The sequence below is a fragment of the Phyllostomus hastatus genome, unplaced genomic scaffold (genome assembly GCF_019186645.2).
Source record: "Phyllostomus hastatus isolate PE091 unplaced genomic scaffold, TTU_PhHast_1.1 phas_scaffold_78, whole genome shotgun sequence".
Taxonomy (NCBI): Eukaryota; Metazoa; Chordata; class Mammalia; order Chiroptera; family Phyllostomidae; genus Phyllostomus; species Phyllostomus hastatus.
Genome location: NW_025334041.1, coordinates 53,267,430 through 53,291,845, shown reverse-complemented (window position 1 = coordinate 53,291,845; position 24,416 = coordinate 53,267,430). Strand labels below are relative to the sequence as shown.

General features: G+C 35.7%; 1 protein-coding gene and 1 pseudogene across 1 annotated transcript in view; both read right to left on the bottom strand.

The window, feature by feature from the left end:
* CDK13 (cyclin dependent kinase 13) overlaps nt 1–24,416 on the bottom strand; it is a 141,830-nt gene that overhangs the window by 55,577 nt on the left and 61,837 nt on the right. The window lies entirely within an intron of this gene.
* Nucleotides 7,127–8,084, bottom strand: LOC123812079 (annotated as a pseudogene).

Below are 24,416 nucleotides of genomic sequence, written 5' to 3'. Positions count from 1 at the left end.
CATTTGTTGATAGTTGTGAGTCTGTTGTCATTTACTGTTCATAGTTTTGATCATCTTCTTTTTCTTAGATAAGTCCCTTTGACATTTCATATAATAAGGGCTTGGTGATGATGAACTCCTTTAACTTGACTTTATCTGGCAAGCACTTTATCTGCCCTTCCATTCTAAATGATAGCTTTGCTGGATAGAGTATTCTTGGATGTACAGTGATCCCTCACCTCCTTGAGATAGATGAAAATCTGCCAAGTAGTGGCGTTGTATTTTACTATTCATATATATTTTAAGGCTTTATAAACCCTTCCCACACTCCTATAAACCTTTCCCACTCTCTTATTAACCTTCCTCACACTCTTATAATAAAACACTTCATATGCTCTTAAACACTTTCTACACTCTTAAACCTACATAATTTTAACAACACATAAAATTCTATACAGGTACAGTATACTGCAAAATCCCATAATATAGCAAAAACTCCACGATACAGAATTAGATATGTATTTTTTTTTAAAAACCCATGATACAGTGAAGCAGCAATAAGTGAACTGCGAATAGCAAGGGAGAATTGTAGGTCCCTGCCTTTCATGACTTTCAGTATTTCTTTCCAGCCCCTTACCTGTAGAGTTCCTTTTGAGGAATCAGCTGATAGTCATATGGGAACTCCTTTGTAGGTAGCTGTCTCTTTTTCTCATGCTGCTTTTAAGATTGTGTCCTTATCTTTAATCTTGGGCAAGGTAATGATGTGTGCCTCGTTGTGTTCCTTTTTGGATCTAAGTTCTTTGGGACTCTGTGATTCCTGGACTTCCTGGGAGTCTATTTCCTTTGCCAGGCTGGGAAAGTTTTCCTTTATTATTTTTCTGAGTAAGTTTTCAATTTCTTGCACTTCCTCTTCTACGTCTGACACACCTGATTTAGACATTAGAATGTTTAAAGTTGCCCTGGTGGTTCCTATGCCTTTCCTCACGTTTTTGAATTCCTGTTTCTTCATTCTGTTCCAAATGGTTGATTCCATTCTGTTCAGTGTTTACTTCTTTCTTCTGCTCCAAATGGTTGATTTGAGTCCTGGCTTCTTTCTCTTCACTGTTGGTTCCCTACTTTTATTTCACTTCGCATAGCCTTCTCTTTTTCCTCTATTTTTCGACCATACTCAACCACTTCTACGAGCATCCTGATTACCAGTGTTCTGAACTCTGCATCTTATAGATTGGCTATCTCTTCATCACTTAGTTCTGTTTTTGGAGTTTTGATGTGTTCTTTCATTTGGGCCATATTTCTTTATGTCTGTGCACCTGTTATAGTGTAAGGTGGGGAGCCTTAGGTATTTGTCATGGTGGAGCAACCCACTTCACTGTGTTGTGGGGCTGTATGTGTGTGTGTGTGGGCGGGGGGAATCAGAGAGGTAAAAATGCCACTTGCTTGGCTCTTGGCTGGTTTTCAGTCACTTCCCCCACTACCCACAAGCAAATTGGGCCCTTCTGGTGCTCATTCCTAGGTAGGTGAGTTTGTGTACATTCTAGAAATCAGTGGGTGTCTCCAAAAATCTCCTGTGAGGCTGGGAGTTTGTCCTGCCACCTGAACCCCCACAGGTTTTTACAATCAGAGGTTCTGAGGCTGTTTCTTTTCCAGCACTGGAACCTTGGGTTGCACAGTCTGTCTCGCACCCTAGTGTTCCTCTCAGTTTATCCACATACAAATGAGGGACTCAGACTACCAGGTCCACCAGCTGCTGCCTCTCTGGCCTGGTCCTCCAGCAATGCCGCCACCTAGCTGTGTGTCTTTTCCACCCCAGCTGCCTATCTCTGCCCCTCTTACCAGTCTGAATGTTCTTCTTTAACTCCTTGGTTGTTGAACTTCCATACAGTTCGATTTTTTGGCAGTTCTGGTTATTTTCTGTTTTCAAATTTTTTGTTGTCCTTCCTTTGTTTGTGCAAGGAGGCAAAGTCTATCTACCTATGCCTCTGTCTTAGCTGGAAGTGTACTTTTTTAAATTACATAAAACAGTAATTTACTTTTTACATTTGTTAGAAGTTTTTCTAAAAAGATATTTGGTTCTACTTTTTTAGAAATGTCTTTATAAATTTTTTGGTCTACCTCAAAGGAATTGTATGGAGTTAAAATAGTCAAAATTATTATTTATAGAAACTAGAACTAACCTTTGGGAATCTCAGAGTAATTTAATTTGTAACTTTAACATGTTTAAAACAATCTAATCATTCAGAGTTACCTTGCTATTTAAAAACTTCACCTATAACTTGCACTACCTAAGAAGCCTATCTGTTAGGTTTACGTAACTTTTATTTAGCTTATTGATGAGTGCTCCATTAAACTGCCATAATTTAATGTAACTTCTGCTGTAAGAGTTAGATATACAATGAGATGTATGTGCAAACTCAATGACATCCAAGGACAAGACAAATGTAATCACTTAGTATTTTAAGGGTAGCATGCCAGCCCAGCCTTTCTTATGCAAGAAAACACTCATATACTGGGGGAGTGGAGGTCTAAAAATGAAGAGTAAAGGTGTGATAAGAATCAATGAAGGGAATCCAGGTTAGTAAAGTGGCTGTTATAGAAATAACATGAGGTGATTAAAAAAATTTGAAATCACAGAAGTTGAAAAGTTTACTAGTTATATTAAATCTAGAATATAACGTAAAATTCCAATTCACTTTCAGAAAACTTATTTATAGCCAGAGACAAGAAAAAAGCCTTCTGAAATGAAAAATCATTCCATTCCTGTTACCCCAAGTACCTATAAAAATGGAAAAATCTCACAAGTGTGTAACATTTGTTAGAAAATCTTATTATACTAAAAATGACACACAAAAAAATCCCCAGGTTAAAGCTTGGTGCCAAGTGGGTACTTGAAATATGGGGAGAACCACTTTCTGAATTATGATTGCCTAACCACTATGTTCTACATCTGAAACTAATATAAAATAATACTGAATATCAACTATAATTTAAAATTATTTAAAAAATCAAACGAAGAAAGGTTTGGTACCTGAAACACCAAAAGTGAAATGAACTTAAACTCTAATGAATAAGCCCAGTAATGAAAGAACAATCAGAAAATAATTATCACACTCACTAAAATAAAACAGTAAAATCAGAATATTAAAAACAAGAATGTCAATTCAATTTTCCACATCCTAAACTAGAAATGGTCGGTGATTCCATTAACTGTATGATTCAACAGGTTTGGCTGCCAATTCCTACCTGACCTAGAGATACAGAATAACTTAACTGGAAAAGAGCTTGTGTAACTTTTACTTTGCATAGCCAAATAGGTATATTCTGAATCTTCTACCATAATACTCATGTGCCATCAGATTTCATGTAAAGCCAATGAACTGGCCTCTGTACAATTCAGCTATCTCCTTACTTTCTAACAAGCTCCTGAGTTCTGAAAGTGGTACTTTTCTTAGGTTCTTTTCTCTTTTTATTATATTCTAATTTGGGTACATTTTGTTTAAGTAGGTTCTTAGTAATTCTTCTCCTGGTAACTGGTTCAAAGATGTGCAGGCATACTCAGATTGGGCTTATGAGGAACGGAACAGGGCCATGAGGAAGCCAAGGATCTTTCACCAAGTAAGAACAACTATCACTCCAGGTCATACTACAGTAAGAATGAAACAAATACATGGATGGTATAACTTGGGTCTTTGATCATACCCTTAAGCCACTGAATCAACTAAAGTCTGCCCATTCTCTGGACCTCTTAAGTAGGCTAATACAGTCCCATATGGTTTAAATGCTTTCAACTGGATTTTCTGTTACTCTGCTGAGTCACTATGATACAGTGTGGTGGTTAATTTTATGTGTCAACTTGGCTAGGCTATAGTGCTCAGCTGTGCGGTCAAAACCAGTCTAGATATTGCTGCCAAGGTATTTTTATATCATTAATATTTACTCCTGGGAGGAATAATTTTTTATTATATTGAAGTGTTCTAAGGCTATCATATGAAGACAGATGCTTCAAACAACCTGCATTAGATATTTTAATACAATTAAAGAGTATGTTAACCTGTTTATAACCACAAACTAAAAATGTCATGCACTTATCTCAGATATGATCTATGACATATAAACCTCAGTGTCAAAAGGCTTGTTTCATGCATACAGCATTGAGTATATTACGTCTATAAATCTGAGATTTTAAGTTGAACAGTCCTTAAAAAACTTCAATATATTCTAGTGAATACATACTATTTGATTAAATATAAGTGAAAATCTCTTATTCTCACAAAGCAGTATTGTGAGTGCATGATAACAAACCACTGGTGGTTTGTCTTTCAAGTCTAAGGACATTCAGCAGTAATATTGCAGTGATCATTTAAAACATTAAGTCTGAGTTCTAGCCAAGATGGAGGCATAGGTAGAAACCCTCTGCTTCCTCGCACAACCAAAAGGAGGATAATAACCAGTCTAAAATCAATAAACAACCAGAAGCACCAGAAAATCAAATTGCATTGAACTCTGACAACCAAGGAATTAAAGAAAAAAATCAATCAGAACCACCAGACTGGTAAGGCAGAGGACTGAGTGGGCCAGCCAGCCAAGAAAAACCCCAGGTGAGTCCAGTCAGCGGACCTTGGGGGCAGAGTTGGCAGTGGCATGGTGATGGGCTGCAAGGGTGGGGCTTACTTAAGGGTAAACTGAGACTCGGGGTTGATTACAGCAGTTGCTACAGCAGGAGAAACTCCCAGTCTCACACAAGAGTCCACTGGAAAGTACGGTAGGCACAAGCAAGTGAGCTCCATTGTTCCCTCTCTGGCACCTCCCTGACAGGCAGCACCACAGTACAGCAAAGAGGGTTGCCCTGCCCAGGTGAATTCCTAAGGCCCCGCCCCCTTACAACTTCTCAGGTATGTCAAGATAAAGAAATATGGCCCAAATGAAAGAAGAGTATAACCTCAGAAAGAACACTAAATGATGAGGACATAGCCAACCTATATGATGGAGACTTTAAAGCCCTGGTAATCAAAATACTCACAGATCTGATGGAGCTTGGTTGAAAAATGAAAAAACAAATGAAAGATACCGAAAATGAAATAAAATCAAAATATTCAGGGAACCAACAGTGACAGGAAGGAAACCAGGACTCAAAGCAACAATTTGGAACAAAAGATAAAAATAAACATCCAACTGGAACAGAATGAAGAAACAAGAATTAAAAAAAAAAAGGTACAGAGAATAAGTAGCATAGATGGTAGGTAGAAAATAGACAGGGGGATGGTAAGAATAGCACGGGAAATTTAGAAGCCAAAGAACTAACATGTATGACCCATGGACATGAACTAAAGGGGGGGAATGTGGGTGAGAGGGGGTGTGCAAGGTGGAGGAGAGTGAAAAGGGGGAAATGGGACAACTGTAATAGCATAATCAATAAAATATATTTTTAAAAAAGTGAAGAGTGTCTTACAAACCTCTGGGACAACCTGAAATTTACCAATATTGGAATTATAGGGGTACCAGAAGGAGAAGAACAGCAGCAAGAAATTGAAAACTTATTTGAACAAACAATGAAGGTAAACTTCTCCAATCTGGTGAAGGAAATAGACTTCTAGGAAATCCAGGAAGCTCAGAGAGTCCCAAAGAAGTTGTATCCAAGGAGGAACACACCAAGGCATATCATCATTAAGTTATCCAAGAGTAAATAAAAAGAGAAAATCCTAAAAGAAGCAAGAGGAAAGACTTGCCTACAAAGGAGTGCCCATTAGGCTATCAGCTGATTTCTCAAAAGAAACCTTGCAGGCAAGAAGGGGCTGGAAAGAAGTATTGCAACTCATGAAAGGCAAGGATCTACATCCGAGAATACTCTATCCTGCAAAGCTTTCATTTATAGAATGGAAGGGCAGCTAAAGTACTTGCCAGATAAGATCAAGTTAAAGAAGTTCATCATCACCCAGCCCTTATTATATGAAATGTTAAAGGGACTTATCTAAGAAAAAAAGATAAAAAATACTAACACTAAAATGACAACAAAGTCACAACTATCAACAAATGAACTTAAAAGAAAAACAACAAAAACAAAAAATTAGTGAAGAACTTGAACAGGAACAGAATCAGAGAAATGGACATCACATGGAGGGATTTCAGTGGGGATTGAGAACAGAGGAATGGGGGGAAAGGTACAGGGAAGAGACATAATTAGAGGGCATAAAATAGACAGGGAGAGATTAAAAAATGGTATAGGAAACAGAGGACTCAAAAAACTTGTATGTACAAACCATGGACATGAACTAAGGGGACAGGGAATGCTGGAGGGTTGTGGGGGGCAGGGTGGAGAGGGGATAAAGGGAGAAAAAAAATGGAAAAACCGTAATAGCATAATCTATAAAAAACACTTAGAAATAAAACATTAGGTCTTATAAAGATGTTTGAAGTAATGTGAACACCTGTTTTCCCTATTTGTCAAGCAAAAAATATAAAACCTGACTGAATAAAAGAAAGAAAGAGAGGATCTATTCCAGAATATTAAGACCCAAGCTAAGTACAGTACCTGTTCTAATAAACACACACATTACTCAGAATACTGTATAGGTCACTCGTGTGTAACAAAATGACAACTGGTAAGGAAAGTATGGACTCACATTCTAGATGAAGTTCCTTTTACAGATCTACAGAAGCAAGCACTGTCAGAAGTATACTAACCTCCCCTTTTTCCCTCAATAATCACCACCAAATTCCTTCACAAGAGGATTTCACAGAATGTCAGAGATTTCTAGGATATGCTAAAATCAGGTTGAGAGACTCTAATTTACATCCTCAATCTGAATAATTTAGGCAGGAAAGACAACTTTCCTCAAGGATTGAATTAACTTTTGTCTTCACATTTTGACTGTACCTTGCCTACAATGCCACCAAGTAACACCTAAGGACTTTTGAAAAGAAAATTCCATTACTATCTCCTCTTAAGGTTTAATGTTTTTATTTTTAGAGAGAGGGGAAGGGAAGGAGAAAGAGAAGGAGAGACACATTGATGGATTGGTTGCCTCTTCCACACCCGCAACTGGGAACCTGGCCCGCAACCCAGGCGTGTGTCCTGACCTGGAACCAACCAGTGACCTTTTAGTTCACAGGCTGGTGCTCAAGCCACTGAGCCATACCTTCCAGGGCTCCATTACTTCTTTTCTTTATTGAGAAATGTTGTTTTTTTTTTCCTACTCCTTATTTTACAGTACTTTGCTTCCATCTGAGCCAGAATATTGTCCATTTCCTTTTCCTGTTTCCTTTGTCTGCTCTGAATGACTGCTTTCAAGTTATCTTCTTTTTCAAGTCCCAACTCCTTCCTGTTTATTTCTACTTCTTTAGCCAGTTCCTGAGCCCTCCTTTTTCCTAGCATTCATCTTTTGTTTCAATTCTTTGATGAAGGCATTAAGGATGGGACCTCCCCAACACCAATGGCTTGCTAAATAATGTTCCTTATCCTGGGATCCAATGTGTACTGCACATACAGCAGACTTCATGATCTGATCCCCTCTGAAGTGCAGACAGGCCTGTTTACTATCAGCCAGCTCTTCTTCAGAACCTTGGTATGTCTTCTCAAAAGTCTGAATGCCTTGTAGAGGTATCTTTTTATTTTAAAAAAATATTTTATTTATTTTTAGAGAGGGGGGAAAACAAGGAGAAAGAGAGAGAAAGAAACATCAATGAGCAAGAGAAACATTGATCAGTTGCCTCTCACATGCCCCCAACTGGGGACCTGGCCCACAACCCAGGCATGTGCCCTGACTAGGAATTGACCAGTGACCTTTCAGTCCACAGGCCAGCTTTCAATCCACTGAGCCACACGAGCCAGGGCTAGAGATATCTTTATAAAGCGTAACCCTCAATACATCTCCCAGACCCAATCTTGGCTGTGCACACAATCAGAATCCTCATCCACTGTTCCCTGCTGTTCCCTGTTCCCTGCTCATCGTACACACACTCTACTCTTTGTCCCTCAAAATGGAATAGACTTTTCTGAGAATCTGAAAGTAGCAGGTGGTATCCTCCTTGTCATAGTCACCCACCCAATCCACATGCACTTGAGGGTGTGGTAGCCGTGTGGGACCTGCCTTGCACCCCACACCAAACATTCAGTACAAGTCGGCAATGCTGAACACACCCTCATGGCCAGCAGAGGTGCAGAGCTGGTGACAGCCTCCTTAAGGTCCCAGTAACACTAGAGCTATAGTTCTGAAACTGCTTCCTTGCCCAGTACAAAAAGCCCAGATGTGATTAACTTTAAAATCAGTAGACTCTGAGGTGCACGTTACCCTCAATAATGTTGAAGGCCTTCAGAGAAAAGACTAAGGACCCTTGAAGAAGAAGGAAATCTGACTGCCTTTGAACTCAAGAATACAACATCAACTCCTGCCATTGTTTCCAGCTTACCAGTCAGCCTTACAAATTTCAGACTTGCCAACATCCATAACCACATGACCCAATTTCTTAAAATAAATCTCTCTCTATATGTATATATCCTATTGGTTTTACTTCTTGAAGCAACAAAAATAGTTTTCCTGAAGTTTATTACATTTAAACAGGGAAAGTAAATTTTTACACCTCTGACATGTTGGCAATAAACTGCACATATTTAGAAGGTACAATTTAAGTAGTTTTCACAAAGTATACACCTCTGAGATATGGCTACAATTAAGCTAATAATAATATTCACCACCCCCAAAGATTTCCTTATGCTCCTGGAATACATTTTTAATACAAACACTGGAGACTTATTTACATATTCCTTTGTAAACTTTTTCCAGTTTATAATATAAGGGGGCACCCCAAAAATCTCAGAATTACTTTCTGGAAGGGGGATCCCTTTATAGTACAGGATTCCCCCGCTAGCAGAGTGTTCTAGGAACCCATCTGTATCAGTGTACCAGCTGACATTGTTAGAAGAGGCTGCATTCGGCCTCAGTGAATTTTTTTTCTGAAGACTCTTTCAACATCATTGCCCATTTCATGCGTTATTTATGAGCACACCTGCCCACACCATACTGAATGCTCAGTTTTTGAGTGAAAATGGCATGACCTTCATGCCTAGTCCTCCCTATTTACTCAATCTTTACCCAAAGTGAAATTTTTTTTTTTCTCCAGATGAAAAAAGTCCTCAAAGGGAAATGTTTTGATGATGTGGAAGAAGTGAAACAAAAATCAGTGGAAGCACTAAAAAGTATCAAAATTGACAACTTCAAAAACTATTTTGAGCACTAGGAAAAACATCACAATAGGTGTACTGCATCAAATGGAGAGAATACTTTGAAGGTGACTGCAACTTTTTTCCTTCCTTTTTAGTGGGGAGATGGTGGGTGGTGTGCTGGTGGTGGTGAATGGTGGTGGTGGGAAAAGTGAATGAAGTTTAAACATGTAAGAATACATACACAATTTTTAAAAATAAATTGTTTTGGGGGTCCCTCTAACTTATAGAGTGAATAATTTTCCTTATCATTGAACTTTTACATAATTTTAATGGCCATATAGTATTCCACAGTAATAATATGTTATAGTTCTGTTCAATAACTCTATTGTTAGATATTTATTTCTAAAGTTCTGCAATTATAAGCAAACTATAAAGAACATTCCCATAGCTTTATCTATGAAAAGTCAAGATTACTTCCTTACGTTTCTAAAAATACATTGCCAAATTAAAGCATATTACATTTTAAAGAATCATTATATCAACAAATGTTTGTGCATCATTATGTGCCAAGCACCATACCATGCCCTTAAATACTCTCTGAAATTTATACCAGTTTTCACTCTCATGTGTTACATGAATAATACCTGTGTATGATCCCATAAACCATGCATAAAAAAAAAAACCCTGCTCTTCCTCAAATGATTCTTAATATCATTTCAGTCAAATTCCTATAAATAAGTTTTCATACCTTGTATTTTTCTAACTGCATGAAAATAAGCAAGATTTTTTAAGGGGATGGGAGAGAAGACCTTTAACAACCAGAAATAAAAATGTAATATAAGGCTGCAAATATTAAAACAACATGGTATGGCAGCAGGACATACAAAAAGATCAGTAAAACAGGAGAGCCCAAAACATGTGGGAGTTCTATATATGTAAAAATTGGCAGAACAGAGGAAGATAAAAATAAAATATTTAAATATCTATATGTTTTTAAAACTAAAGTAGAAGTTGAAAAAATACTGAAAAAGTCATAATTTTCCAGAGGGCTGAGACTTAATAAGTTTGAGACAAATCACTTTCCCTCCAAAAAACCTCAAAACCAACCAACGTGACCAACCACATACGAGATTTAGAGTAACAAAGAACAGAGAAAAACAAAGTTTCAGGCAAGCAACAGAAATGGGGAATATTATGTGAAACACATAAAGAAAGTGATATGTGAAACACATGAAGTAACCATTAGTACCTATGTTATAATAGAAGTCTCAAGTCCGTAAGAAAATATCAGAAGAACAGGCAATTCACAAAATAGAGAAAACTTTAAACTCATAAAACTTATAAACTTAATACTCATAAAGTAAACTTACTACTTTAATAAGGAAGAGAAGTATTAATTTTTCTTATCAGATGGACAAAAATATAAAACTCATAATATACTGTATTTTTTTTATCTTTTTTTCTAATTTTTTATTTATTTATTTTTAGACAGGGAAGGGAGGGAGAAAGAGAGAGAGAAACATCAGTGTGTGGTTGCTGGGGGCCTTGGCCTGCAACCCAACCATGTGCCCTGACTGGGAATCGAACCTGCGATGCTTTGGTTCGCAGCCCGTGCTCAATCCACTGAGCTACGCCAGCCAGGGCATAATATACTGTATTTCAATAAACTAGATATTCACATGAAATTTTAGTTAAGACTATAAATTGGTATAAGCTTTCTTATAAATTAATTTGGCTGCAACTATCAACATTAAACAAAGATATCATTTAACCTAACAATTTCACTTTTAAGAAAGTACCCTACAAAAAGATCCAAACAAATACATGTAGATTTATAGTTAATGATGTTTGGTAAAGCACTAATGGTGAAAACTAAAAACCAATAACCTAAATATTTATCTACAGGAAAAAGCCGTATAAAAGAGACCATATCCAAATTACAAAACTGCAGAACACTATCTTTTTTTTTGTAAACTGGGTCCATGATAAACACAGACACTTATTTTGCAAAAACACAAAAAAAAAGTTTAGAAAGAAATTGAAAAAGAGGGAGAACCTCTGGTGTCTCTTCACACTGCTAGCCAAATGTCAGAGCTTCTATGCATACAGGTCCTTTCTACTCATTTATGTTCTTTCTTCTATAGTTCAGTGTTTTAATTCAACCAGATGTTATTTTTATACTTTTAAAAAGAATTAAGACAGAGAAGTTTTTAAAAATACTACCCATAATATATTAATGAATATATTGATAAATATATATTTATTTATCAATATATTCATTATCCATAATATATTAATAAAACTACCCATTAAATATATTTTTATCTATCAAAGTATTTGATAGATAAAAATATATTTAAGTTACATTTCATTTATTAGAGTGAGGATGAATTTTTAAAAATATTTATTGGAAATTACTGATCTTATTACCCATTTATGTCTTTTTCTAGTAAACCTTTTATAAACTACAAAGGAGAACTGTGCCTATCTGTTTAAAAGAGCATTTATGCCAGAGTTTGTATCTCTTTTAAACATCAGATATTTCACCTCTAAAGATGTAAAACCTGGCATAATACCCTCCAAATTCTAATATCTGATTTTCAACAGAGTTCTACACACAAGCTAAAAAATAAAAGTAAGAAATTAGAAACTCTTATGTGGTCATTGCAAGACAGATCAACTATTGTATTAAGTCTCTCCTGTAACATTAAGAGTAACACCCTGGTATGTAGGTTGACGTTATGGTAATAAGCATAAAGAAAAAATGGTAAACAATTAAAAAGGTAAAAATTTCACATATTTATCTCATTTAAGCTTCACAATAACAAATAAAAATATTATCTCTTTATAATACATGAGGCACAGAGACACTAAATAATTTGCTCATCCTCACACTACTAAATGATAAAAGTAAAACAATACCCCAAACCTGAGTGTCCCGTTCCTCTTTTCACCATGAAGAAACAGGGGTTACTGGTTTCCTGAGAGAGGACTAAAAAACCACAGAACAATCTAATAGCTTTCCTTTAGTTTACTGCCCTAAATGGTAATCTGCCTTTTCCCACTGCAGAATTTAATGCAGAATTCTCTTTATTGATGGCCATTAGTCTCAATGTGAGATCATCCACTTCTTCACTTCCACCTTTTCCTCCCCATTTCAAACATAATGGGCATCTATCTTATTGCATGTTAATGAGTTTCTGTCACTCTTTTGATTTCCTTCTCCCAGCCTGGGGTTTGATTCAGCCAATGAGCTCACTTTTTAACCAATCACAGCTAGTGGGTTAAACCAAATAATCACAGCTAGTCAGATGTTACTGAACTTTTTTCACTCTTCTTGACAACTTTTACTATTAATAATTAGAGAGTACTTCTAAGCTTTCAGAATTTTTTTTTAAATTTCTAATGTCTGATCTCCACATAAATTTCATTAAAGGACTAAAACTGAAATATTTTCTCCTAAACCCCATCCTCTCTGCTTAATTATAAACAATTACATTGCTGATTTATTTCTGCCTTCACAATCTACCAACAAGCTGTAATGGCAGCAAATTTTACTGTGTACTTATGTACAATATTCTAGGCTAAGTGTTTCATATGCATTATTTCATTTAATACAACACATCTATGAGTTAGGTAGTATTATCACATTTTTCAGATAAGGAAAACAAAGAGTATGTAAAATGGAAGAAGCAAGAATTCAAACTATACTCTTAACCACTACACATACTTCCCATTACTATTATCACACCTGCCTCAAAAGAACCTATTTCTTATTCAGCTATTTAGGAAATATTACTAGGAGAAACTTGCCCCTTCCCTGCCCCCTCCCTTTCTATTCCCATTACCCCTTCCCTACTTTCCGACAGATTCCTTTTCCTTTAAATGCCTAGCAATCCTTTGCCATAGGTCATTTCCTGGTGGGTATCTATATATTCCAATTTGTGTTCTTTAAACTTCAAATTTCAGCACAGGGTACTAACTCAATAGTTCCTTGTGACCCAGAAGAAAGTCACTCCTGTAAGATTTGATTTTTATTCCTTGAAAAACATTGTTTGCTATATTTCACTGAATATAACTACAGCGCTTTCCTATATCTTTTACTGTATATATGGAACTCACAACCATAAAAGGTCATTTGGTTATTCTGGAAGAGACTAAAATCTGTTTTATAAATACTTTTCTCCTCAATTCAACTCAACATTTATTGAACACTAACATAAGAAACACATGGAAAACAGGAAACCAGATGGCGGAATAGTGTTTACGTAAATTATTCAAAATGTGAACACTCTTACTATGTAAAAAATTTTTCAACTCAATTAAGAAAAACACTAGTCCCCTAATAAAAATAAGCATATGACATAAACAGGTATCACATGGATAAAGAAATATAAATGGCATCTAAGCACAAGAAACCATCCAATCTCCATAGTAATAAGAATTATTAAAAAGACAATAAAATTTTTAATCTGTCAAATTTGCCAAAGATCAAATAAAATTACTATAAATGCTGGTTGAAATATACAACAAGCACTTCAGTATTGTTTTTAAAGGAAAAGTTAATATTTCTGTTCCTTGGCATAGTATTTAAGGTCAAGCACCATTTTTGGTCCTAACCTGCCTCTCCTCCCCCAACAGTAAGCCATTTAAATTTACACAGAATTTTTCATGAAAACACAAAATTCCTGGGAGCTAGCTGGGGATTTTACTTTTTGTCTTAAACAGCTTTATTGAAATCTACTGTATTTTGCCATGTATAGTACAATCCCATGTATAATGTATGTCCATGTTTTTGGCCCTAACTTTCAGGAAAACAATCTTTCACTTTAATTTTTTAATACAATTTTTATTTAAGTTTAGAAATAAAACCAATTATTGCTTCCAGAGTATTAATTTTCATACAGATATCATTATTGCTTTCTAGAGTTGTACTTTTAATGCATAAACATAAACAGAAGAATTAAAAACATCTATAAAGATACAGAAGTAGGACTACCCATGTATACTATGCATCCTTATTTTTGCCTCAAAAATTTGGGCAAAAAAGTGTGCATTATACATGGCAAAATACAGGTGATTCACATACCATATTCATCCATTTAAAGTGTACAATTCAATTGGTTTTAATGTATTCACAGAGTTGTGCAACCATCACCACAATGAATTTCAGAATATTTTCATCACCTCTAAAAGAACCTTGTATCCATTTACAGTCAGTCTCCACTTACAATGCCCCTCCAAGTCTCTGACAATGACCAATCTACTTTCTGTCTCTATGGATTTGCCTATTCTGAACATCTTATATAATGGAAACATAGAGTACAATCTTTTATAACTAGCTACTTTCACATAACATAAGGCTTTTAAGGTTCATCCATGTTGTAGCATAGGCAACACTTCATTCCTTTTTTAATTTTTAAAAACAGTGGTGAAATATACATAAGAAAATTTACCATCTTATTTTTAAATGTGCAGTTTACTAGCATTAAGTACATTCACACTGTTTGCAACCATCACCACTATCTATTTGGAGACCACTTTTCATCTTACAAAAATGAAGTTCTGTACCTATTGAACAGTAACTTCCCATTCCTCACTCCCTCCACCCTCAGTAATCACCATTGTACTTTCTGTCTCTATGAATTTCACTACCTCAGGTACCTCACACAAGTAGAATCATACAATGTTTGTCCTTTTGTGACTGGCTTATTTCACTATAGCTTATAGTGAGTATAGCATATATTTCGCTATAGCATAATGTCCTCAAGGTTCATCCATGTTGTAGTATTTGACAGGATTGCTTTCCTTTTTAAAGCTGAATAATACTGCACTGTATGTATATGCCACTATTTGCTTATCAATTCATCTGTCCAAGGACACTTGGATTGCTGCCACCTCCTTCCTGGCTATTTAAGTAATGCTACTGTAAACATGGAGTACAAATAACTTCAAGATGCTACTTTCGATTCTTTTGAGTATAGACATGTGGTAGTTCTACTTTGAATTTTTGAAAAATTGCCGTATTTTTCCACAGTAACTGTGTCATTGTACATCCCAGGGGCAATTCCAATTTCTCCACATCCTTTCCATCACTTGATATTTTCTACTATTGCTTTTACTTTTATTTTTGATAGTCATTTTAATGCTTATAAAACAGTAACTCAATGTGGTATTGATTACCATTTTTCTAAAGATTAGTGATGTTGAACATCTTTTCATGTGTTTAATGTCTATGTAAGTCCTTTTATCTTGTTGTTGTTGGGTTGCAGTTCTTTATATAAACTGGATGTGAACCCTTTCTTATCAGATATACAATAAGCAAATTATTTTCTCCCATTAACATGGGTTGCTTTTTTTACTGATCAGTACTTTGATTCATATTTTACTTTTGATGCAGTCCAATTTATCTATTTTATTGTTGCCTGTGGTTTTAGCATCATACCTAAGAAACCATTGTCACTTCTAATGTCATGAAGTTTCCCCCTAATGTTTTCTTGTTCACAGTTATGTAGTTCTGGCTCATAAGTCTAGGTCTTCAATCATTTTAAGTTTTAATTTTTAATTTTTAAATTTTAAGTTAATTTTTGTATATGGTGTTAGGTAAATGTCCAACTTCATTGATTGGCATGTACATATTCCGTTTTCCCCATACCACCTGTTGAAACTGAATGCCTTAGCACTCTTGTCAAAAATAATTTGGCCATAGACACAACAGCTTATTTCTGGGCTCTCTACTCTGTACCACTCTTCTCTATGTCTGTGTTTCTGCCAGTATTACACTATTTGATTACTGTAGCTTTGTGATTTTTAAAATCAGAAAGTGTGAGATCTCAAACTTTGTTCTTCTATTTCAAGATTACTTTGGTAATTAGGAGTCCCTTGAGATTCTATATGAATTTTAGGGTGAACTGTTCTATTTCTGCAAAAAAGCATTGTTGGGATTTTCATAGGAATTGCACTGAACCTACCATATTTTTCAGACTGTAAGATGTACCCCCCTGCAAAATTTGGGAGGAATAATGGTTGTCAATGCTGCTGTTGAGTTCTGTTTACATTTATACTGGTGAAATATTATGTTATGAAATATTTTACCACATTTTTTGCTTCAAATTTTTTTCCTATTTTCTTCCTCTAAAACCTAGGTGTGTCTTATGGTCTGAAAAATACAGTACATAAATCGCTTTGCATAGTATTAACACCCTACCAACATTAAGTCTTCTAATCCATGAATAGAGATGTCTTTCATTTACCGGAGTCTTCTTTCAGTTTACAAGTCTTTCATCTCCTTAATTTATTCCAATCTTATTACTTTGATATTATTATAAATGGATTTCTTTTGATGCTATTATGAACAGAATAGTTCTCATTTCTTTTTCAAATTGCTCACTGTTGAGGGTACAGAAAATTTTTGCATGTTGATTTTCTGCCCTGCTACCTTTCTGGGTGCTTTTATTTATTCTCACTTTTTTTGGTATGTGGACTCTTTAGGATTTTCTACATATAAGCTCATGTTATCTACAATCAGAAATAACTTTATTTCCTCCTTTCCAATTTGAATGTCTTTTTCTTGTTTAATTGCTGACTACTCACTTCCAGCATTATGTTGAATAAAAGTGACAAAAGCAGGTATCCTTCTCTTCTACCCGATTTTATAAGAAATGCTAATTTTAGTCTTTTACCACTGAGAATGTTAGCTGCAGACTTTTTGCATATTAATATGGCAATTAATATGTTGATATAGTTTCCTTCCATTTCCAGTCTGTTGAGTGTTTTTATCGTGAAAGGGTGCCCAACTTTGTCAAATGCTTTCTCTGCCATATACTGAGATGGCCATGTGATTCTGTCCTTAATCCTGTTAATGTATATTAAGTAGTATATTACAATGTAGTATATTACACTGGTTTATTTTCATATGTTGAATTATATTTGCAATCCAGAAATCTTACTTGGTCATAATGTATAATCCTTTTAATAAACTGCTGAATTCAGTTTGCAAGTATTTGCTGAAAGTTTTTGTGTAAATATTCACCAGGAATGTTGCTCTGTAGTTTTTTTTGTAGTGTCTTTGCCTGGTTTCAGTATCAAAGTAATGCTGGCCTTACAGAATAAGCTGGTAAGTATTTCCTCTTGTTCAATTTTTCAGAAGAATCTGAAGAGCACTGGTATTAATTCTTTAAGTGGTAGAATTAATCAGTGAAGCCATATGGTTCTGGACTTTTTTCTGTTGGAGATTCGATTATAGATTCATCACCTTTTAGTTATAGGTCTGTTGAGATTTTCTTCTTCATGATTCTCGGTAGGTTGTTTCTATGAACTTGTCCATTTCATCTCGGTTATCCAATTTGTTGATTTTAGTTCATTCCTTTTTATGACAGAATAACTTCCACTACATGGACACACCGATTTCCCCCCCCCCCCCCGCTACCTGAAAGAAGAGGATTCCTACAAAACTTTTTATAAGTCAATGGTATAAAGCTAAGAGTATTCCATACTTTTCACAAATTTGTGATAAATCACTTCAGTTTTACAGAAGATCTGCATTATGTAAAAATTAAAATGCTCTTTAGATTTCTTTCCATTAACAAAAACAGGTACTAATGTGGGTCCTTCATAAAAGCAAAGTGTCACAACAAAAACATTCAGAAAGTAGGATACCTATAGTAGATTTTATCTATTCATCAGTTGATGGACATTTATGTTGTTTGCTCTTTTTGGCTATTATGAATTATCCTGCTATGAACACTGGTATGGAAGTTTTTCTGTGGACGTATGTTTTTATTTTTCTGAGATGTATCCCTAGGGATAGAAGTTCTAGGTCACGTGGTAATTCTTAAAATTTTGACAAAATGCCAGACTGTTTTCAATTGTGGGGATACTATTTTTCAATCCCATAAAAAAATATGAAAGTCCTCCAGTCTCTCTACATCTTTTCCAACAGCTATCAGTATCTTTTTGTTATGGTTATCTTACAGTCTACAGAGTGTGAAAAAGTGTTATCTCTTTGTGGTTTTAATTTGCATTTCCCCAGTGGTTATGATGTTGAACATCTCATGTGCTTATTCGCTGTCTGCATATTTTCTTTTAAGAAATGTCTATTCAGTTCCTCCGTTTAAGAAAGTTTTCTTTTTTTTTAAGTTTTTAAAAAAGACTTTTATTTATTTGTTTATTTTTAGAGAGGGAAGGGAGGGAGAGAGAGAGAGAGAGGGAGAAACATCAATGTGCAGTTGCTGGGGGCCATGGCCTGCAACCCAGGCATGTGCCCTGACTGGGAATTGAACCTGTGATGCTTTGGTTAGCAGCCCGCACTCAATCCACTGAGCTACCCCAGCCAGGGCTGAAGGTTTTCTTTTGTAAATTTAGTTTTAAAGAATTCTGGAACAACATGGGTTTGAACTGCATAGGTCCAGTTATATAGGGATTTTTTCAATAAATACTTGTATTGTTTTCAATCTGCAGTTTTGGAGATCTGACTGTATGCACTGATCTATGCCATTTTACACAGGGAACTAAGCATCCATGGATTTTGGTACCACAGGGTATCCTGAAACCAACGCCCCGCAAATACTAAGGAACAACTTAAGCTTTTAGGGAGTTAATAATTATATGTGGATTTTCAACTATGTGTGGGGTCAGTATCCCTAACCCTTGCATTGTTCAAGGTCAACTGTACATTCTAGATACAACTCCCTTATTAGATAGTGATTTCAAAAATGTTTTCTCCCATTTGATGATTTGTCTCTTTACGTTCTCAGTACTGTCCACTAATGAATAAAAGGTTTTAATTTTTAAAACTTTTTTAAAAATAATTTATTTATTTATAGAGAGGGGAAGGAAGAAAAAGGAGAGAAACATCAATGTGTGGCTGCCTCTCAAGTGCCCCCTACTGGGGACCTGACCTGCAACCCAGGTATGTGACCTGACTGGGAATCAAACCAGCAACCCTTTGGTTCACAGTCTGGCGCTCAATCCACTGAGCCACAGCAGCCAGGGCAAAGGTTTTAATTTTGATGAAGTTCAATATACTATATTTTTGGTCAATGACCTTCATTGTGCCTTCCTTAAATGCTGTAACTAAAAAAGGATAATCCAAGGTCACAAAAAGTTACTCATATTTTTTTATGAGGCTTTTAGTTTTCGCTCTTATCAGGCCAATGATCCATTTTGAGTTAAATAATTGTGTTCAGTGTTCGGAAGAGGTCCAATTTCCTTCTTTTGCATGTGGAAATCCACTTGACCCTGCACTGACAACTGAAGAGGCTATTGTTTTCCAATGAATTGTCCTAGTATCTCTTAAAATACCATAAATGCAAGGGCTTATTTCTAGACTTTCAATTCTATTCCACTGGTATATATGTGTATCTAAACACCAGCACCACAATTTTGATCACTCTAGTTTTGCAGTAAAATCTGAAATTAAGAAGAATGAATCCTCTAACTTTGTTAAAAAAATTTTTTTTGGCTACTTTCTCTCTCTTAAATGTTCATATCAATTTTAGGATCAGTTTGTTAGTTTATGAAAAAAAGCCAACTGGGATTTTGACAAGAGACTGCACTGAGTATGGAGACCCATGAACATGAAATGTCTTTCCATTTATTAAGGTCTTCTATTTATTTCAATGATGTTTGTAGTTTTCAAAGTATAGGTCTTACAGTTCTTTTGTCAATTTATTCCTAAATATTTGATTTTTTAAAGATTATAATGAATTAAACTTTTCTTTTTTAACTTTTTAATTATCATGCTATTAAGAGTTGTCCCAATTTTTCCCCTTTTGCCCCCTCCACCTGATACTCCCCCTCCAGCAATCACCCCCCTTAGTTCATACCCATGGGTTATGCACATAAATTCTTTGGATACCTTACTTCCTATATTGTTCTTAACATCCCCATCTATTTTGTATATACCAATCTGTATTTCTTAATTCCTGCACCTTTTCCCCCAACCTTCCTCTTGCCCCCTCCTGATAACCCTCCAAATGATTTCCATATCTATTATTCCATTTCTGTTCTGCTTATTTACTTCATTTGTCTTTTAGATTCAACTGTTGATAGTTGTGAATTTATTACCATTTTAATGTTCATAGTTTTGATCTTCTTTTTCTTAGATAAGTCCCTTTAACATTTCATATAATAAGGGCTTGGTGATGATTAACTCCTTTAGCTTTACCATGCCTAGGGAGCACTTTATCTGCCCTTCAATTCTAAATGATAGCTTTGCTGAAGAGAGTAATATAGGTTGTAGGTCCTTGCTTATCATCACTTTGAATACTTCTTGCCAGTGCCTTCTAGCCTGGAAAATTTCTTTTCAGAAGTCAGCTCGTAATCTTCTGGGAACTACTTTGTAGGTAACTATATACTTTTAAGATTCTTTCTTTATCTTTAACCTTTGGGATTTTAATTATGATGTGTCTTGGTGTGGTCCTCTTTGGGTCCATCTTGTTTGGTACTTTCTGTGCTTCCTGGACTTGTATGTCTACTTCCTTCATCAAATTAGGGAAGTTTTCTTTCATTTTTTTTTCAAGTAAGTGTCCAATTTCTTGCTCTTCCTCTTCTCATTCTGGCACCCCTATGATTCAAATGCTGGCACATTTGAAGTTGTCCCAGAGGCTCCTTAGCCTATCCTTTTTTTTGTGGTACTTTTTTTTCTTCCTTATATGTTTCAAGTCATTGATTTGATTTTCAGCTTCATCCACTTCACTGTTGGTTCCCTGTAAATTTTCTTTATTTAATTTACTGTAATCTTCATTTCTGCCTCGGTCTTATTTATGCTGTTGAAGTACCCAGTGAGGTCACTGAGCATCCTAATAACCAGTGTTTTGAACTCTGCATCTGATAGATTGCTCGTCTCCATTTTGCTCAGTTCTTTTTCTGGAGTTTTGTTGTGTTCTTTCATTTGGGCCATATTTCTTAGTCTCCTCATTTTGGCATCCTCCTTGTGTTTGTTTCTATGGGAGACCCCTATCAGTCAGGGGTTCCCAATTCCCAGGACACAGGCTGGTTAAAAACTAGGCTGCTCAGCAGGATGTATGTGGCAGGCCAGCAAGCAACACTTCACTCACGTTACCAGCTGAGCTTTGCCTCCTCTCCAAACCCGACCTGTGGAAAAATTGTCTTCCACAAAACCAGTCTCTGGTATCAAAAAATTGAGTACCTCTGTATTAGAAGCAGAACTGCTCTGATTCCACCTTAGTAGAAAAGCACACCAGTTAGGTAGCTGGGGCAGAGCCTTAGGTAACCACCAGGGAGAAGCAACTGCATGAACTAGGTTGATGGAGTCTCCTATATGCTGTTGCTGCTCTGTGACTCTGTGTAGGGGAGGGCTCAAGAAGGGGTCAATGCTGATGCCTGGCTCTGGAGTTTTGTCCGGGAGGAAGCTGCCCCCTGGCACTTGCCCTGATACCAAACACTTCAATCTCTCCCTGTATGCCACTGATGCCCTTCCAGCTGCTGACCCGGCACTAAAGCCTAGAGGGAGTGAGTCTGTCTAAGTCCCAAGTCTGTTGTGGGATCTTTAACAGGCAACTCAAGAATTTCACCATTTCTTCTGCCACCCCAACCCCCACTGGTTTTTACAGTCATAAGTTATGGGGATTTATCTTCCTGGCAATGGAACACTGGGCTGGGTAGCCTAGTGTGGGGCTGGGATCCCTGGCTCCCAAGTTTTCCCTCTTGATTTTTATCCACCACACGCTCCTACCTGTCTGAATGAATGTGACTTCTTGAATTCCTTGGTTGTCAGACTTCTGTACAACCAAGGAATTTTCTGACAATTCTGCATGATATTTGTTTTATGGTCCAGTTGTAATTTTTGCTGTGGTTGTTTGAGGAGGTAAGTCGTGTTTACCTACTGCTCCTTCTTGACTGGAACTCTAAACTGCTTTTTAATTTTGCTTTGGATTGTACACTGTTAGTATACAGAACTAAAACAGATTTATGCATATTCCTCTTGTATCCTGCTATCTTGCTAAACTCATTTATTAGTTGTAAGAGTTTTTTAATGAATTCCATAGGATTTTCTGTGCTGTGTGTACACAGATACAAACACACAAACCAATTAAAAACACTTTAACTTCTTCCTTTCATATCTGGTTACCTTTTACGTCATTTTCTTGCCTAACTGCCCTGGAGACGTTGAACAGAAGTCATGAGAATGGGCATTCTTTTCTTCATAGTTGCCCTATACAGGTTGAGGCAATTCCTTTTTATTCGTAGTTTATTCTATTCCCAACCTATATTTGAGAATGTAAATTGGCACAACCGTTCTGGGTAACTTGGTGATATATGTCAAGAAAGTTCAAAGTTCAAATCCTTTGACCTTGTATTCCTATATTTAATAATTTGAGGGAGTAATCAGATGTAGATAAAAATTTTATGCATAGTAACAATGGAATGAAAGGAATATGGGTCCAGTGTCCATGGATTCACTTGACTGCTAGGAATGATGGAATATCTGCTATTTAATTCCAGAACCTTTGTGAGTCACTACATAATTCCTAACCAAACGTATAATTCAAAGTTGGTTGGAACTTTTCTGAGCAAATAAAGTCCCTCTTTGTCTATAGGAATATGAATAGCTGCACACCACTGCCTGAGTTTCCCAGTGTACAATTTCAGTATAGGAAGCAAAAAAATGCCTAAAGAACCTAAATATACAACAATGGAGAAATAAAATATGGTCCATTACAGTGAGTGACAAATTATGACAATTTTAAAAAATCCTGTTACTTATGCAAGAAGCAGAACCTCAGTTTAGGACTAAATAATCATAACTGTAAGGAAAGACATACTGGGAAAATATACAGAAAAATTATAATGATAATATCTGGGTCATTTTATTTTCATCTTTATATTTTATTTTCCAAGTTTATGAAAAGAAACATTACTTTTATAATTAAGTAGAGAAAGTCTATACATTAACGTTTTAAATCTTTCTCCTCCTCTGCCCCACACTAAAAGTTACTAATTCTATAGGGCAGCAATTTTCAACCTTTTTCATCTCATGACACATAAACTAATACTAAAATTCTGCAGCATACCAAAACTGTATTTTTTGCCAATGTGACCAAAAAAAAAGAGGCATAATTTTGGTTCATTCACACCTAAGAGCTATCTGTTGTTGTCTGTTGTCATTATTTTATTTGGCAATCTAAGGGAAAAAATTCTTGCGGCACACTTGTTGAAAAATGGCTGCTACATAGTAATTCTGATAGTGCTACACAGGAAGAGGGTAGAAGGATCTTAACACTAAATCTCTGGCCTGGTACCCTTAACTGGAAATTCACATAAAATTCCAGATACAAATGAAATGTACAAATGAGACTATTTTATAAGCTTTATCTTTTACATGCCATAATGAACAACACTAAATATAAGCAGTCCCCAGTAAATAAAAAATTTCAATCCTGCCTCAATATGTGGCTGGACACCCAATGTAACAGAAAAAAATTATATTCTTAATAACCTGTAAGCTCATTCTTTTTTTAAGGTGGAGAAAAAAGAAGTTTGCAGTTGGTAGAAACAGACTCCATAGCAAAGTTCTCTTGTTTATTTGGTAGGTTGTACAGCCTCTATTATTTTAATTGTTTTCATTTCTTCTGAAACTCAACACCTCCAACTAACATTTTAACAACTAGATATAAACCAAATTAATAACAATAAAGAAAAACTTTTGAACAGAAATTAGTTTGTCATTCATATATTAATCTGATTTACCTCTAACAAGTACTAATCCTTTTGGTTCCCAGACACTAGATTGAGACAGGTATCAGACATTATTTTTTTAAAATCCTAGCACTATTCAATAGAACTTGATGATTTCAGAGAAATGTTCTACCAAATCCAAAATGTAGTCAGTATCCAAATGCAATCGAAAGGTGGCCAATGCAGTTAAGAAACTGAACTTCCCAGATCTAGGACCTAGTACAATAAACATTTTTCAACTACAGAGCACATGAAAAGTGGCTAAGGCAACTAAGGAACTGAATTTGCCCAGGTCTAGGATCTAGTAAAGTAAACATGTGAGTAGTAAAAGAATATACAAGTCAATCAGTAATACTTCCTTCACAAAATTTTTATTAGCACATCTATATGGTGGAAATGAGTTCAGATTTTTAAGAAAATGAGAAAATGAATGTCATTTTAAAACATGATATTTTTTAGAGAATATACCAATCAATCTTTCATCACCTCATAAAACAAATATGACAGCCATGAATTAGAATACACTCCTCTTCACCTATCCACATTACATCCACCTTAAATATTACACTTATTCGACAGA